At 41.6% G+C, this 15183-nt stretch overlaps 1 long non-coding RNA gene across 1 annotated transcript in view; it reads left to right on the forward strand.

Annotated features, from left to right (window-relative positions):
* The first annotated feature begins 1289 nt into the window (after window positions 1-1289).
* LOC123365231 overlaps window positions 1290-15183 on the forward strand; it is a 30874-nt gene continuing 16980 nt past the window's right edge. The window contains exon 1 of the long non-coding RNA XR_006577486.1: window positions 1290-1374. This is a non-coding gene — a long non-coding RNA (uncharacterized LOC123365231). The remainder of the gene's footprint in view (window positions 1375-15183) is intronic.

The following is a 15183-nucleotide window of genomic DNA, read 5'->3' on the forward strand; positions in this document are numbered from 1 at the left end:
CCCCACTATACAAATTGTTACAACACCACAGGATTGGCTTCATATTCTTTAACAGTAGCACCGACACCAATATATTTTCCACAATGGCCGCAACATCATGAAGCCTGTCATAGGTGATGTCCACTTTCTTTTGAAACACTAATTGGGCTGACTGAATACCACTGAGTACGTGGATGAATCTTTATCTCTTTTGGGTGTACTAAACCTGCTTCGCATTGAACCATTTTTATCTACCATATCTGGTATCCAGGATACTAAAAGTTTGGGCATTAGCCAATTTAATAATTTCATCCTCACACAGGTAATGCTCTCATTATATTGCTGTATTCAGATATCATGGACCTAAGCACAGTCCCAGCGCTGTTGGATGTGGTTTCCCAAATTGCGCCAAGTAGCTTTCCCACTCCATAGGACATCTGCATTTTTCAGGTTCGATACTTGTTTAGTCAATTAGTCTTACTGTGCAACTGAGATGTTCATAGGGTGTATTATGAGATCTATAGTGGTACTCACTTTAATCTTGTATTTCCCAGGAAACAGCTGTAATACACACAATGCATCCTTGTGCATTTTTCTTAGGTCAGATGTCTTAGTGGCAGTAGAATGGGGATGACTTGACCGACCCAATACATTTAAGCAGACTTTGATACCAAACACTGGTACTTATTTATTTATAATGTCCATTTTTTGTCCACTGTTTCGCATCCTCATTGTGCTTACACAAAACAGTGCATGTATCCTGCACAGCTAGCAGCTCAGCTCCTAAACTAAACAATTTCTGTGGTGGGTGTGAGACCTTCAGCTCTTCATGTGAAGTGTTTTGTACACCAGTGTACAATTTAAATTTGACTTAGTGATATTTCTCCTCCCCGGTAACCTCTCAAACACCTGTTGCTATTCCCACCCTTCCATGGGTGACTGCTTCCATTGAAATATCATCTGTGTTGTATTATGGCTGCTCATTCACCGAAAGCATTCTTTTGGATTTGTACATTTTGCATAAGAAAAGAGAAATTATATTTATGACAAATTGGTCCTATTTCTAGACACACCTCTGGCATGTGTGTTCTCCCACGTTTCCCATCGGCACGCTCCTTACTTACAAATCTGTAGCTTGCCTGCTTATGTGATTGCAAGGTATTGGTGAGGCTTTGCATCCTCTTCAGAATAATTACACAGGTGATCTAAGGGAGCAGATAAAAGCAGCAGCCAGCTGCCCCTGATCCAGTTGTGTGTGCCAGCTGTAGCATATGTAGGAGCTGTGGAATGCAATCTATGCCTGATTCCTTCCTGTAGTCCCTGATCACAAGGAGCTTAAGCCAGCTACCCACATCCAGACTCCAATCAAAATGGAAGGCTTGGGAGCAGTTAAAGGTAAGGACCTAATAGAAGAAAGGAGATTTTTAACACTTGGATGAGGTCAGAGGAGACAGAAAGTGTATTCAGAACTCATATTGAGGAATCCTTTGATTTTACAGAGAAGCTCCTGATTCGCTGGGGACTCTGGTTGGATCTAGGCTCTATTTAATCATAATTTGCTCATGGAGGAAAAGTAGCTGTATGAAAGCACTTTACTATTGTAGTCACCACTACAACCCCTCTATGTGCCTATAAAACACCAGAAAGCCCCAGAAAAATATCATGCAATGGTGTACAAGTAGTCATGCCACCATTATAACTGAGCAAGGCTAAGTACTATGGCATTCAACACTGTGTCATTCCTGCCATTGCAGTGCCAGTGAAGATAACAACCACTGACATAGAATCTGTACTGGTACTCCCAATGCAGTCTCATAATTCTCCTTCCCAAGCATCCAGGACAGCTTCAATGTCTCTGCCACCTGTCAAGCAACTCGCCTACTAACTGCATGCAGAATGATTCCAAATCAGGGGGATCCAAAGGTGTCTTACAGCCATCTCTGGACTTGCTTTAAGTGCTTCTTCAGTGGAGAATCGGGGCAATAGGCTGCACAAAGATTGACTGAATTAAAAGAGGATGCTAGTTGCTTTGTAAATCAGCAGAATAATTAGTGCACCGTCTTTTCAGACTGTGATATGAGGCTAGAAGCTGAAAGAAGTTTCTTCTGCTTAACCCTGATAACTTTGCATTTGCAATGTTTATAAGCAGCCATGTAGACTCTCCAGTTTCTGAAAGAAAATGATTTCGTACAACAGACGAGATCTTACACACAGCAAGTCCATCTGACAAGTCAGGGCCTAGTATTTGATCAAATTGTAGCTTTCTCCATTGCACAGTAACAGAAGTCATGGGGATGTTGATACAGGTTTTGTCATTTTAATGTCCGTGACCATTAAGTTAGCAATAGCTACCCTATTTTGAACAGCATGTGGGGTTTTAGAGTTGACAGTTTGGACTCTGGTGATAGTAATACTTTCTGAAGCAATTAATCTTTTAAACATAGCACTGGGCCCAAAAAGCACTTTAAAAAAAGTGAATGTAGTTCTCTCAACAGGTGGTGGAATAATAACCTTGAAGGCTAAAGTCCCCTCAAGTAAGTATAACATACACCTATATCAAATGCTTCAAAACTATGTGAAAAGACTATTAAGGTTGCAAAATCAAGCACTCAGATGTTAGGAAATGCCAGTATTTGCCTGCCTGTGCTACCAGTCCTGCCTATAATTAAAAAGAATAGCTGAGAGACAGGTAACAATTTGCTAGGTGCTAATCAGCACTCAGCTGAATCCTGAGCATTCCCATTTAGCTAATTTAAACATGTTGAAGGTTTGGCTCCTTAGCCAAGCAGCTGATCAGTGGTAGAATGCTTTCAAAGGCAGATGAGTGCTGGTTGAGCACTGTCACAGGTGGACTCCTACCTTCTTGTTTTTGCTGTGGTGCAGCCTTGTGTAGCACCCAAAATTTGCTAAGTAAGAACTTTCCAACTACAGAGGAAGACATAAGGCTAGATTCACAAGGTGGTGGGGGAGGGTTAGGAGCTTGCTTGCCTGTTTAGGTGCCTAAGTTCAATGTTTGTGTGACAGGGATTCACAAAACCACTGCTCAGCTGCCACCTAACCTTGAAGGGACCTGTTTTAAGTAATAAAGTCCCTCAGGTGCCTAAGCTGTGACACTGCCAAGCTGCTTGGTGCTTCACTCATGACTGAGCCCTAGTGGGATCCACTAATTAGGTGTTTCCTGCCTGTCTTGCTTGAGGTGTCAGCAGCAGAAGGAGCCACTACTTCCCTTGCCCTCTTGCTTTTTGCTCGCCCAGTGGTTACAGTACTCATCTAGGATGAGAGAGATGTGGCTTCAGATCCCTCCTCTGGATGATGTAGAGCAAGGACTGGAACCCAGCTCTCTGCCTCTCCCACAGGAACTAACCACTGGATTGCAGAGATGTGCTTGATCTCTTTCTGGCCCAACTGCACTTGGCAGTAGGGCGTCTGAAAGTTAGGTGGTGCAACATTGGATGCTGCAAGCAACGTTTAACTCCTGCTTATGAATCTTGCCCACAGTCTATCCCAGTCAGAGGATTTTTCAGGCATACTCCTTTCTGGCTGGCTGATAGTGGAAATCCCTGGACTGTGGGGATTAGTTACAGTCCACTTCTGTATTTTAGTGAAGAATGGCTACTAAGAGTGGGGTTAAAGCACATATTAATGTGAAACTGTAACAATGCAACATGTGTTTTAAAAAGCAAGTTAATGAAGCTGAAGGAATTGGTATACTGATCCTTCAGCTACCTGTATCTCTGTGTGCTGAAGGTATCACAAGTGATCTGATATGCCGGAGAGGGCTCAGGGTTCTATGGCTTTTGGGCTCTGCCAAGGGGCAGGCTCCCTAAATGTACCACCCTCACTAGGCTTTATCTCTGTGCACTTAAACAAAAATAACTTTCTGGTGCAGAAATGCACAGGCTGATTGAAGGCTCCATGTGGTTGAACTCTTCAATCAGTCCCTAATTTGGATAACCATATATTAACTAGTGATCAGCATGTAGCTAGCCAATGCAAACTATATAAAACTCTAGTTCAGCTTGGCATTGACTTTTTCCATCTGATATACAGTTGCAGTATAAGCATTTGCACACCACTGCACCAGGCTTTCTCAATACTGATTTATAGAGACATCACTAAAGGTAAAAGGGTCGATCAGCCTCCATTGGCAACATGTCTGAAACAAAACCCCAGTTCCCAACACTGGTCAACTTTGAGGGGGTTCAGATCCAAACTTTGTAGCTGGTTCTTATCTCTAAAATGGGCCAGGATGAAAACTCAAGATCTGAATGTTCCAGAACTATGAGAGACTTTGTATCTGGACCTGGATTTAACTGTACAGCACCTTGGTCTTTGACCTGTCTGTTAATACTGCCAAATAAGGTACAATTAACACTAATTATAGCAATAATGAAGTTTCCTTAAGGATCTGGAATGAGATGACCAGCTGTTGGTAACAACATAGAAAGTGTGGACCAGATTCTCTGGTCAATGCTGCATCCTTTATACCATTCTGAGTTCATTTCACCTGCTGCAGACTCCCTTGGTTTAGAGGAGTCCCTTGCAGGTACGGAGTAGAGCCAATTCATCCACCATTGTCCCTGTAGCTCTATGTGTAGGGACCTCTCATGTGCAGCCTGAGGGTACGTCTATACTTACCGTCCGGGTCGGCAGCTAGAGTTCGACTTCTCGGAGTTCGATATATCACGTCTAATCTAGACGCGATATATCGAACTCCGAACACGCTCCCGTCGACTCCGGAACTCCACCACTGCGAACGGCGGTGGCGGAGTCGACGGGGGAGCCGCGGACTTCGATCCCGCGGCGTCTGGACGGGTGAGTACTTCGAACTAAGGTAGTTCGAGTTCAGCTACGCTATTCGCGTAGCTGAACTTGCGTATCTTAGTTCGACCCCACCCCCTAGTGTAGACCAGGCCTGAGTGTGAGGTGCTGTGACTGCCCCCAGCTAGTGGTTTAAAACAACTCTAACTCCTCTCGGGCTGGGGTTGACATGTAGTTGGCTTTAGAAATTAGAAAGTCATAACTGGCTCTGTGACAGTCCCTCCTAACTTACCAAGAAAGTGAATAGACCTGATCTGCTTTAAGTGCTGCTCTTTTTTTTTTTTTTTGCTTCCAAATGCACAAAGCATTTTTTGTGACCAGTGTTGCTGTTTTGTGACTATGCAAGTGACTGTCTTCTATCTATTTTTGACTTCTGAAAGTCTGCACAGGGAAGGGAGTTGACAGCACAAATGTTTATATCCCATGCTGATAACACACCCACCCTGCTGCCTCGTAAAGCCACCTCTACAGTAAATGCATTTTATTGAAGAAGTTCCCTAGTCTTAGTCACACTGCCGTCTTTTATTATTATTATTATGTTACTGAGGCTGCAGTGACTTTTTTTTTTGCCTTATGGAGCCTGCAGCACAGTGTCCTTACTGATATCAGTGCTGACTTTCTTAGACTCTTCATTAGAAAGACTGAGCCTCAAAGCACAATACATAAAGCAGCTTCAATTCCATTTTTTTTATTTCTGCACAAGATGGATTATTTTTCTGAAAATAGGCTCATATGCTCCCCTCTTCTCCCAACTGTTACAGCAGAGGAATATACAGTAACTGTCAGCATTGGAAAGCTATAAATAGAATAAACTGGGAAGCAAAATAGGGAAAACTTCCCCTCCATTGAAATATACAGGAATAAGAAATTTCTGAAGACAGTGGAGGGGAAAAAAAGGGTATGTTTTTGCTAAAAATGACACAGTTGGTTTCTGTTAAATAAGGGTGGCTGCCATATAGTCAAGAGTATAACATGGTAACGGTGATGTAACAAACCACAGTGCTCCTTTCAAAGGCCCCAATCCTGGTAACTTTTACCCAGGAGCACTGAGTGGGATTACATGCATGCATTAAAAAGGGATCTGATTCTCTGGGGTGCTGAACATGTGCACTCCTATTGGAACAAATAGGAGCTTTGAGTTTGTAATCCACTGATGAGCATGTGTTCTCCTCTGTGTCCAATCCACAGGGGATGTGAGTCTGTTGAAGCTCTCGGGTATAGCCTGGCTCTTAAGTACAAGTCTTTTCAGCCTGAGCTAATCAGTCCCTGGTGCTGGCTAAGACAGCTGCTGATGTATGTGCTCGGTAGCTCTGAAATCTAGCCATTTATTTAGGTGCCTAACTTTAGGCACATACGTTTGAAAATGTCAAACCTAAGGGTATGTCTACACAGCAAAAGAAAAACTCATGCCTGGCCTGTGCCAGCCAACTTGGGCTCATAGGACTTGGGCTGTGGGGCTGTTTCATCGCTGCGTAGATTTCTGGGCTGGGGCCCAGGATCAAGGACCCTAGCAGCCCAAGCCCTATGAGCCCAAGTTGGCTGGCACAGACTAACTGCGGGTTTTTATTTGCTGTGTAGACATATCCTCAATTCTCTCTACTTCACTATCTATATTTGTACAATGAAGATTATTTTCCTACCTGACATTGTTGTGCAGCTAAATTAATTTGTTTCTTTTAAACTGTTTTGACACCATCTACAGAAGGTACCGTAGAAGTACAAATTATTTCTGAAAGTATTATCTATTGAGTTAAGGTCAGACCTGTTTAGGGTTTTTCTTTAATATTGCTTGATTACATAATGGTTTGGCCTATAAGATAAGAATATTACAAATGTTACAAAACAGAACTTTTTTTCCTTCAAGGAGCCTATACAATACATATTCAAGCGGTGGTCCATAGTGAATATTGTGAGGATGTGTGTACTGCTACTTTAAACTTTAGAATAAGAAATCAAGCATCAGAGTCTGGGGAAGGTTTGAGGCAATGGGGGAGATCCCTGCTCTGACTCCTTTATACAATGTAAAAGGCCAGACAAGCATAAAGGGAGCCCTAAAGGTGCCAGTTTTGACCACGGGAGGATTCTTTGATGCAGGCACTTGGGAGGAAGGGGAGGGGAAATAGCCATGAGACCTCTTCCTCTGACCCCTCCACAAGCGCTGGGGTAGGGAGTATACTGGAAGCTGGAGGGGCACATCCGGGGCAGGGCCACAGTACACAGCGCTGTGTAGATTCGGGGCAATGTTGCAGCCCATAGGGGCAGCTCTAGAATCCTGTCATAACAAGTCTCAAGAGGTTAAAGTTATTCCAGGGTCCCCAGAGCAATCCAGGATCAGGAGGGTGCAAAGGTGGTTTACAAGTAACTTAACATCCCTCTCTCTGGTATGCAAGTTCTGTGCTCCATGTCTTCCAGAAACTTATCCAGAATCTGTACAGTGAAGCAGAGAAACTGTACTGTTTTCCTTACTTTGATAAAGTTCCATGTCCAGTATTAGAAGACAGTTACTCTTTCTGTGATTCTTTACCATTGTCACATGGCATTTTGTTAGAAGTGAGATCATTCTGAGCTGGTATAAAAAAGAGGGGAAAAAATGCAAAATTTGAGGCATCTGCAAAGCTGTATAGTTTGGGATCTCCAAATGCAGTTGACTCAATGCAAAAAGTGCAGTCGCTACAAAGGCACTTTGAATAAAGAAATATTCCAAACACAAAACTGGACAGCTAACTTCAGACCGATACGATGCATGCTAGTTTTTGTCCTAAAATGTTCAACTTAAAACTAACCATTTTCTCCGTTATATAAAAGGTGTGACTGAGATTTGCCCTTTGGTCATTGGCTCAGTTGGATTTACCGTAGCTTAGCTGTTGGACTGCGTTCCTATGTTCAGACTCAGTGTATAGCAGATAACCAACAAAGCTTTACTGCACCTAGAAAAAAAAACTCTGCATCATTGGGCTGCCGCTGCACGCTGTCTTATTTAATGCACAACTTAATCGCTTTCATGGTGGGGCTGTGTTTGGTATACATGATTCCACTGCCTGTACTCTAACACACACTGCTTAAATTCTCCATTAGGCTTGACCAAAGCTGCTGCAGAATTGGTTCATCTGCAATATCTCATATATTTAGCCTGAATTATGGACAAGACTGACAAAAAGCCATCAGAGAATTTGGTCATCTGCAATACTTAATACATGTCATCTTTTAAATTAATGGCATTTCTATAATTGCTTCAAAACTACTGTGATGAGCTAAGTAGCACAACTCCTCAAAGTCTCCTGTGGCTATTGAATATGTAATGGTGCACAGTTACAGGCCTCAGTGGTAATGTTCTTCCACTAATGACTCTACTCTTTAAATGGGCAGCCTTTCTGGCTAACAGAGGACACCAAGTCTATCATCCATCTGAGTAACCATCAATACATTTACAAAGTATCATGGAAAAAGCATAAAAAACTGTCAGTAAATGTCAACCAATTGAATGTCAGTAAAATAGCATAATAATTTACAAAATTACTGCTGTCCAGTTGTTAGATCAGGGAACTGGGTGCCAGGACTGCTGGTTTTTATTGCTATATTTGCCACTGACTTGCTCTGTGACCATCAACAACTCATATCCCTTCATTGAGGTTCATTTTCCCCAACTGTATGATAATAGAGTCCCTTACATGGGGTATTGTAAACTTTCATCCTCTGCATATACAAGAAAACAAACTTGCAAGATTATGAACTTGTATTTTGAAGGCAAAGACTAGCAAGGTTAGATGGCTACCTGCATGTTTGCAGGAGCACAGGTTGGAGGAAGGAAGAGTTTTGGGAAAAGACACTACTAAGCCAGTCTGTGTGCACTGACAAGAATTCAATTGCACCTTGTTTGTAAATAGTTCCATTTTAGTTTTACAAGTATGGAGTTCTCTCACATTATGCAGAATGTGGTACATAAAACAACTCATATTCAGGTTACTTTGAATTCAATCTTCTATAAAAATTCTCACTGAAACAGTGATACTTCTATCTTGGGAAGATATGGCATTTCTCATAAAGTGTTTTCAGAAAATATTTGATAATGTACTAAGAAAGTTTGAAGCTTTTACAGAGTATTGGGAGTATTGAACATGTTGCATAGAGCCTAAAGTACTAAAGTCAAATGGACTAGAAGAATGAACTGTTCAAACTGTTAAAATATAGATTCCTATTTATGCACAAATTTGGTGGCTGCACATAAAATTGTTTGCAGGTATAACATAATTGCATATGCTAATACGCAAAAAAATTAATCTATGCACTAGAGGTGGACCTTAACCATTCCCCTGGTCAGAATACCTCCCAAACTTTAAGGAAGTTTTGGCTTTGGATTCAACATTCCATCTCAGGTCCATTTTTAATTTGCCAATATATCTATATATTTTTGTGGATACAGTTTAGGGACATATTTAAAAATTTGACCCAGTAACCCTATTTTATGAGAAACCAGGAGTGAAGCTTCTTGATCTTAGGAGATTAAAATTGGCCTTTGATAAAAATAAAGCATTAACACTCCTATGCCCCAGTAAGCAGCTTTATGGCCCACTCACACTTTTTTTTAAAGACAAGGCTCCACTTATTCCCTGCCACTGCCCACTCACTTCCTCCACTACTTCTTTCTTTTCTGCAATGGATGTGCCATGTTTTCTTTCCTGTCTGAAGCTGGAAGGGACTTTCTGTGCATGAAGTTGTTGCCTGATTTGGGGAGGGTTAGTAGGGACAGTGGAATTTATCCACTTAATTTGGTTGTATGTAATAATTAATTTTCTAATTAATTAGTAATGTTAGTAATAATTAATAAGTATTAATAATATGGGTATGGCTCGCCAATATGTGTGATCAGAAGATAAAAGTTCGTCTTGAATCAGGCTTCACAGAATTTAATACAAGGAGATTGGGTTATGTGACAGAAAAACTATACTGAGACAGAATTAGTCAAACAAGACCTTTTATTTAAAACCAATAAAACAAGAAGTAAATGTAAAATGTTAAAAGCAGTTTGATTACAAAGTTACAAAATATCACAGTTCTTTGAGATATGATATGATATGATATGATATCTAATGCACTTTGCAGCAAATAGTACTAGAGTGAATTTCACACCTCTGCTAGAGGAAGTATAGTTATAAAGAAACTGGTTATGAATTAAACCCTTCTTAGCATAGATGCTTTAGAGGTGAAGTAGAAATTAAGAATTATTTCATACTTACAGCTGTGAAAGGACAGAACACTACGACTTATCATTAGTTGACAGCTTTCGTAGGTGTAGGCAGGGTGAGGCGATGGAGAATAGAAGGATGGGTGTATCGCCTGCCCTAATGGTGGATTATCACACCTTTTATAGGGAGAAATCCTTCCTCTTACGCCCAAATTTGGCTTTCCCCATGGAAAGGTGAGGGTACCTGTTTTCATAGGCTGACCTTTGTATACGTATTAATGACAACTATCTACGTATCTTGTGGTGTACTTGTTAGGTCCTTTTGCACCTAACTAGGTGAAAGGTTAGCAGATATTCAGAAAGTCCCTAGACGATTTGCGTAGGTTTGTTTCCTATTATCACTTTTCTGAGTAAGGGTCTTAAAGGTTGCTTTCAGCATCACAGAGGAAATAGGCCAGGATGTCTGGTTTAGAAGCTTCTAGGTATCTTGCGTTTACAGCTATTGCAAATTCTATTAATCTATGCAGCCTACACACTTTTATCAAAAAGACATTTTATACAGACCAACAGATTAATCCTCAGGGCTACACGCCCCCCTTTGACGGGGTGGTTTACATAAAGAAACCCGTCACCTAGGACTTAACATCTGTGGGCCCTTTTTAGTTTCATACCTGGGCAAATTTTGGTAGGTATCAGGAATGGGCACCATATATATATATTCATCTTTATTCCCAGATGGTGCTCGTCTGTGCATTTGTTTAGGTGATTGTCTGGGTGTCTGTCTAGGTCTCTGCCTAGTTTTTGGCTTGGGTTTGTTGCGTTTATACAGCATATAACCTAATATAAGGAAATTAATCACAATTCCAATTCCTTGGATAATTATCCATACTTCTAATCCGAATTTTTCTTTAGAAGTTGTTGCAGGCTCATTCCCTTCATTCATTAATTGGGTAATAACTTGTTGGGCTTCATCCATATTATTAGTAATTTGAATGAGGTGAGTCTTTTTACGAGTCATTAAGGATTTCAGTTGCAACCCTAATGGTGGAATATAAGCCAGAAAAGTAGGTGTACTTTGAATAGTTAAATTCTGGTAATCAGGGTTAGACTGAATAATGGTAATGTTCTCAAAAATAGGAATAGGGGAAATAACTTGATTTCCTATTACCGTGGGTTGCTTTGGGGTAAAACAGAAATTTGGCTCTGTGACAGGACACTCCAAGGGACCATACTGGTACCTCTTTTGGTTGGTAACCACACAAAATTGGTTCCTTCCAGCATAGGTCACCCTCTCCATCGGAGTCTTCCATGTGGTCAGCCTCACCAGGCATGACGATGATGAATTCTGTGCTTTCTCTCCCTGTAGTCCACACAAAACAGTGTCTGTTTCAAACACATTACACCTACAGATATACTGGGGTCCTTTTTCAGAACAACAGGCCATCTGTGGTACCATCCAAGTCTGAGTTGGAGTGTGATAGACTACCAGGGGAGGTGCATTAACGCGTTCCCTGTAGATGTCATCTTCGAGGTGACCTATAGAATGGATAGCAGCCAATTGCCTGTACACATCTCTGTCTGGGTCAAACACTGGTAACGAGACCATGAATGAGACATACAAAGACCGTGCCATCATACAATCTTTTGTAAGAGAACAACTGTCTCGGTTGGGGTGAGGTGTCACAGATCCTATCTCTCTCATAGCACCCACTGACAAATGCTGGCATGTATCCAAACAAGTGGATCTTTCCTTTTCCAGCTTTTGAAAACATTTAGGACAATACCAACTCATTAGTTGTTCATCCTTAATTAAGTCAGGGACTTCTCCTAATTTTAAGGATCGTAATGCATCAGTAATTGTGCTTACAACATATTCCCCATATGCAGAACATATAATTTCTTTCCCCAAATGCTGATCTCTTTTCTGATCATTGTTTAAAGCAATTAACTTTAAAAGCAATTAACACATCTTTTTCCAACCACTAGAGGGTAGTTACTTCTACTAATTGATATTCAAAAATAACATCCTCCCCCCCGAATTCCCTTAACCTGTTGAATCGGGTTGTTGACCAATTCTGGATTAAGTATAATAGTCCGTTCCTTCTTTGTTGGTATGTTCTGTTGCTTGGGCTCAGACAACTGAGTGCGATCCGGTCGTCTGGTTTCCTGGGGTTGCAATAGTTCGGTTTCAGACTTAAGATTTTTGCATAGTCCTACCCTTAGAGCAACAATAAGGGTGTAATAAGTCAAAAATGTCAATGTCAATTTCATGGTTGCAAACTGCTGGGCTCCAATTGTTGCGATTTCGTCTGATCACTTAAGTCCTGAGGAGGAAGTTGCTCCTGCGACCTGGACGATCGATACAGCTTTAACTGGTTAGCATGATAAATTTTGTCTTTATCATGCTTTCCTCCTGTTATTCTGATTTTATATACTGCTGAACTGAGTTTATTAATGATTTGGAAAGGTCCAATTCATTGATTACACAACCCATGTTCTGGTGACTTATATGACAATAACATTACTTGATCTCCTACCTTCCAAGTATTCTCTCTTTGGTTTTTGTTAAAGTAAGCCTTTGCCTTACGTCTGGATTTTCCCAATTTAGCAGCTACCTGCAAGTGAATGTGATTTAAATGTTTTTGCAGATTTTGCAGGTAGGTATTCATTTTTATTCCCTCTAATTGAGTGCCACTAGCTTGCCAAATTAAATGTTTTGGTAATTGTCATCACTTCATAAGGTGTTTTATCAGTAGATGCAGCCGGTGTCGCCCTTAATGCCATTAAAATTAAAGGCATGAGGGTGTCCCAGTTACGTCCATTGGCATCAACCAGTTTCCTCAACATCACTTTTATAGTCCGATTGGTTCGTTCCACCATCCCAGATGACTGTGGTCTATATGGGATGTGTAGTCTCTGCGGGACTCCCATCAATTTAAGACAATCCCTAAAGAACTGTCCTGTAAAATGTGATCCCTGGTCTGATTCTACCTTTGCAGGGATCCCCCAGCGAGAGAAGACTTGTTCTACCAAGACCTTGGCAGTGGCTTTTGCAGTATTGGCTTTAAGAGGAAATGCCTCTGTCCACTTTGAGAAAGGATCGATAATCACCAATAGATATTTTGGCAAAGGACCTACAAAGTCAATCTGCAAAGCCATCCACGGACCTTTATACACCTGGGATTTTAGTGGCGCATTTCTTTTGGATGGAGTAGGATTAGCTTGGGCACATGCCAGACAATTTTCACAATATTGTTGCACATCCATCCTAAGAAGTGGCCACCACCCTACAGATGCAAGACGTTGGACAGTTTTGTCCACTCCCTGATGTCCTCCTGTAGGAGTGTCATGGACCATGTACATCATTTCCCTCCGTAGGTGAGCTGGAACTACCCACACAGGGAAAGGACCTCCTGTATACATGAGAACTCCATCTACGACTTGTAACTGCTGTTCATGTCGTTTGTACAAAGGGTCTATTGTTAGTGATCCCTCTTTGTCTAATTTGGAATGCTCTAGAATTACTTTTATTATGTCCTTATCCAATTTTTGCATGTCTTTTAGATCTGGTATTTTAGGTTGTACCAATTTAGTTGATATGACCTGGTTTAGGCGTCTGTAATCTATTGTGAGACGCCACGAACCATCCGGTTTCTTAACAGGCCAAATAGGTGAATTTGCAGTGGAAGTACATTTTCGTAGTACTCCCTGTGTCAGCAAGGACGTAATAGTCTTTTCTATGTATGGATTTGCTTGTTCTGGGTAAGGATACTGTTTTTGGGCTGAAATTTCTCCTCCTTCCACAACAATAGTGACGGCCATGCATCCACAGTCATGTTTGTGTTTAGCAAAGGCATCTGCATGTTTGTACAGTAATGCCTGTAACTCAGGTTGGTCTGCATGTTTAGCCACTATTTTGTCCAAATCATACCCTTCAGGTTCAAAGTCCTCCACTGGAGATACCATGCCACACTCAGGTATGACTACTGGAGAGTCATCCTTTTCCTGTTCTACTGAAAGACACAATAATTGGTTACACAAATCAAGAACACATCCCTGTTTGTATAAGAAATCAGTTCCCAATAAGGAATTCTTTGGGTCTGCTAACTTCATTAATGCAAAAGTATGATTCTTTCTTAGGTGACCTATTTGTACTTCAAGGGGTGTAGAAAGTGTGGTAGTAACCTGATTACTTGCAAAGGTTGCAAGTGTCTTGGTACATCCTGATGATAGAGGAGAGGATCTAGGATCCTCGACATGGAGAATACTGATTGCTGCTCCAGTATCTATAATGAGATTCCTGTCTAGTCCCTCTATCACTGCAGATATTGTGGGTCTTCCACTTGTATCTCTGCCTAAAGGGGTTATGACTACACTTGGGGTTGTTTGTAGTCATGCAGCATATGCTGTCAGATAATCTAAGGGTTCCTCCTCTATCTCCTCAGAGGCAGCCAATTCTGGAGGAGTGGCTGTCCACTGGGGAAAAGGGGATGGATCGACGGAGGCCACTGGACGGTTCAAGGTTGCTGAGCCTTGGCCTTCCATCATCATCAGCTCATTCACACGGGCATGAAGTTCTCGGATAGCCCGTCGTTGAGCCTCAAGCGTCTGTTGCACTGTTTTAAACATTTTCACAACTGAGTCCTCAGTTTTGTGCAAAGGCGGTGATTTAGGTCTCTGCAGACGTGAACTGTTCTGTGCAGCATCTGAAAAGAAAGGAACACGATCCCGGGCTCCTGCATAGGATCCAAACGCATAACCCTGTCGAGGGGCCTGGCCACTCGAAGGTCCAGGGTTATTACGTGGGTTAGGGTCATTTTGCCAACGTTGATACTTAGGGAATTTAGGAACTCCTCGTCCTAATCCTGGCTGAGGTTGAGGTCCCTCAATCCTCACCGTAGGATTAGTTTGTGGTTCCTGAAGTACTGCAACCGGGGCTCCACGCCGACCTAATTTAGAGCCTCCCTGTGCATGTGCTTTAGCCAGTAAGGCTAATGTTCTTTTTAAAGAAATATCATCAGTGATATGCATATTAACCATTTCTCTTAACTGAGGAAGGGAATTATTAACAAGCAGACTGATATATGGCAGTTCATCTGTTTCTTCTTTGATATGACTCCGCCAAGCTGCACTTAACCGCAAATGAAACTGATGTGGAGTTTCATTAGGTTTCTGCTTTAAGTTAGACAGAATTGCTACTC

This window comes from Mauremys mutica, chromosome 2 (genome assembly GCF_020497125.1).
Source record: "Mauremys mutica isolate MM-2020 ecotype Southern chromosome 2, ASM2049712v1, whole genome shotgun sequence".
NCBI classification, from domain to species: Eukaryota; Metazoa; Chordata; order Testudines; family Geoemydidae; genus Mauremys; species Mauremys mutica.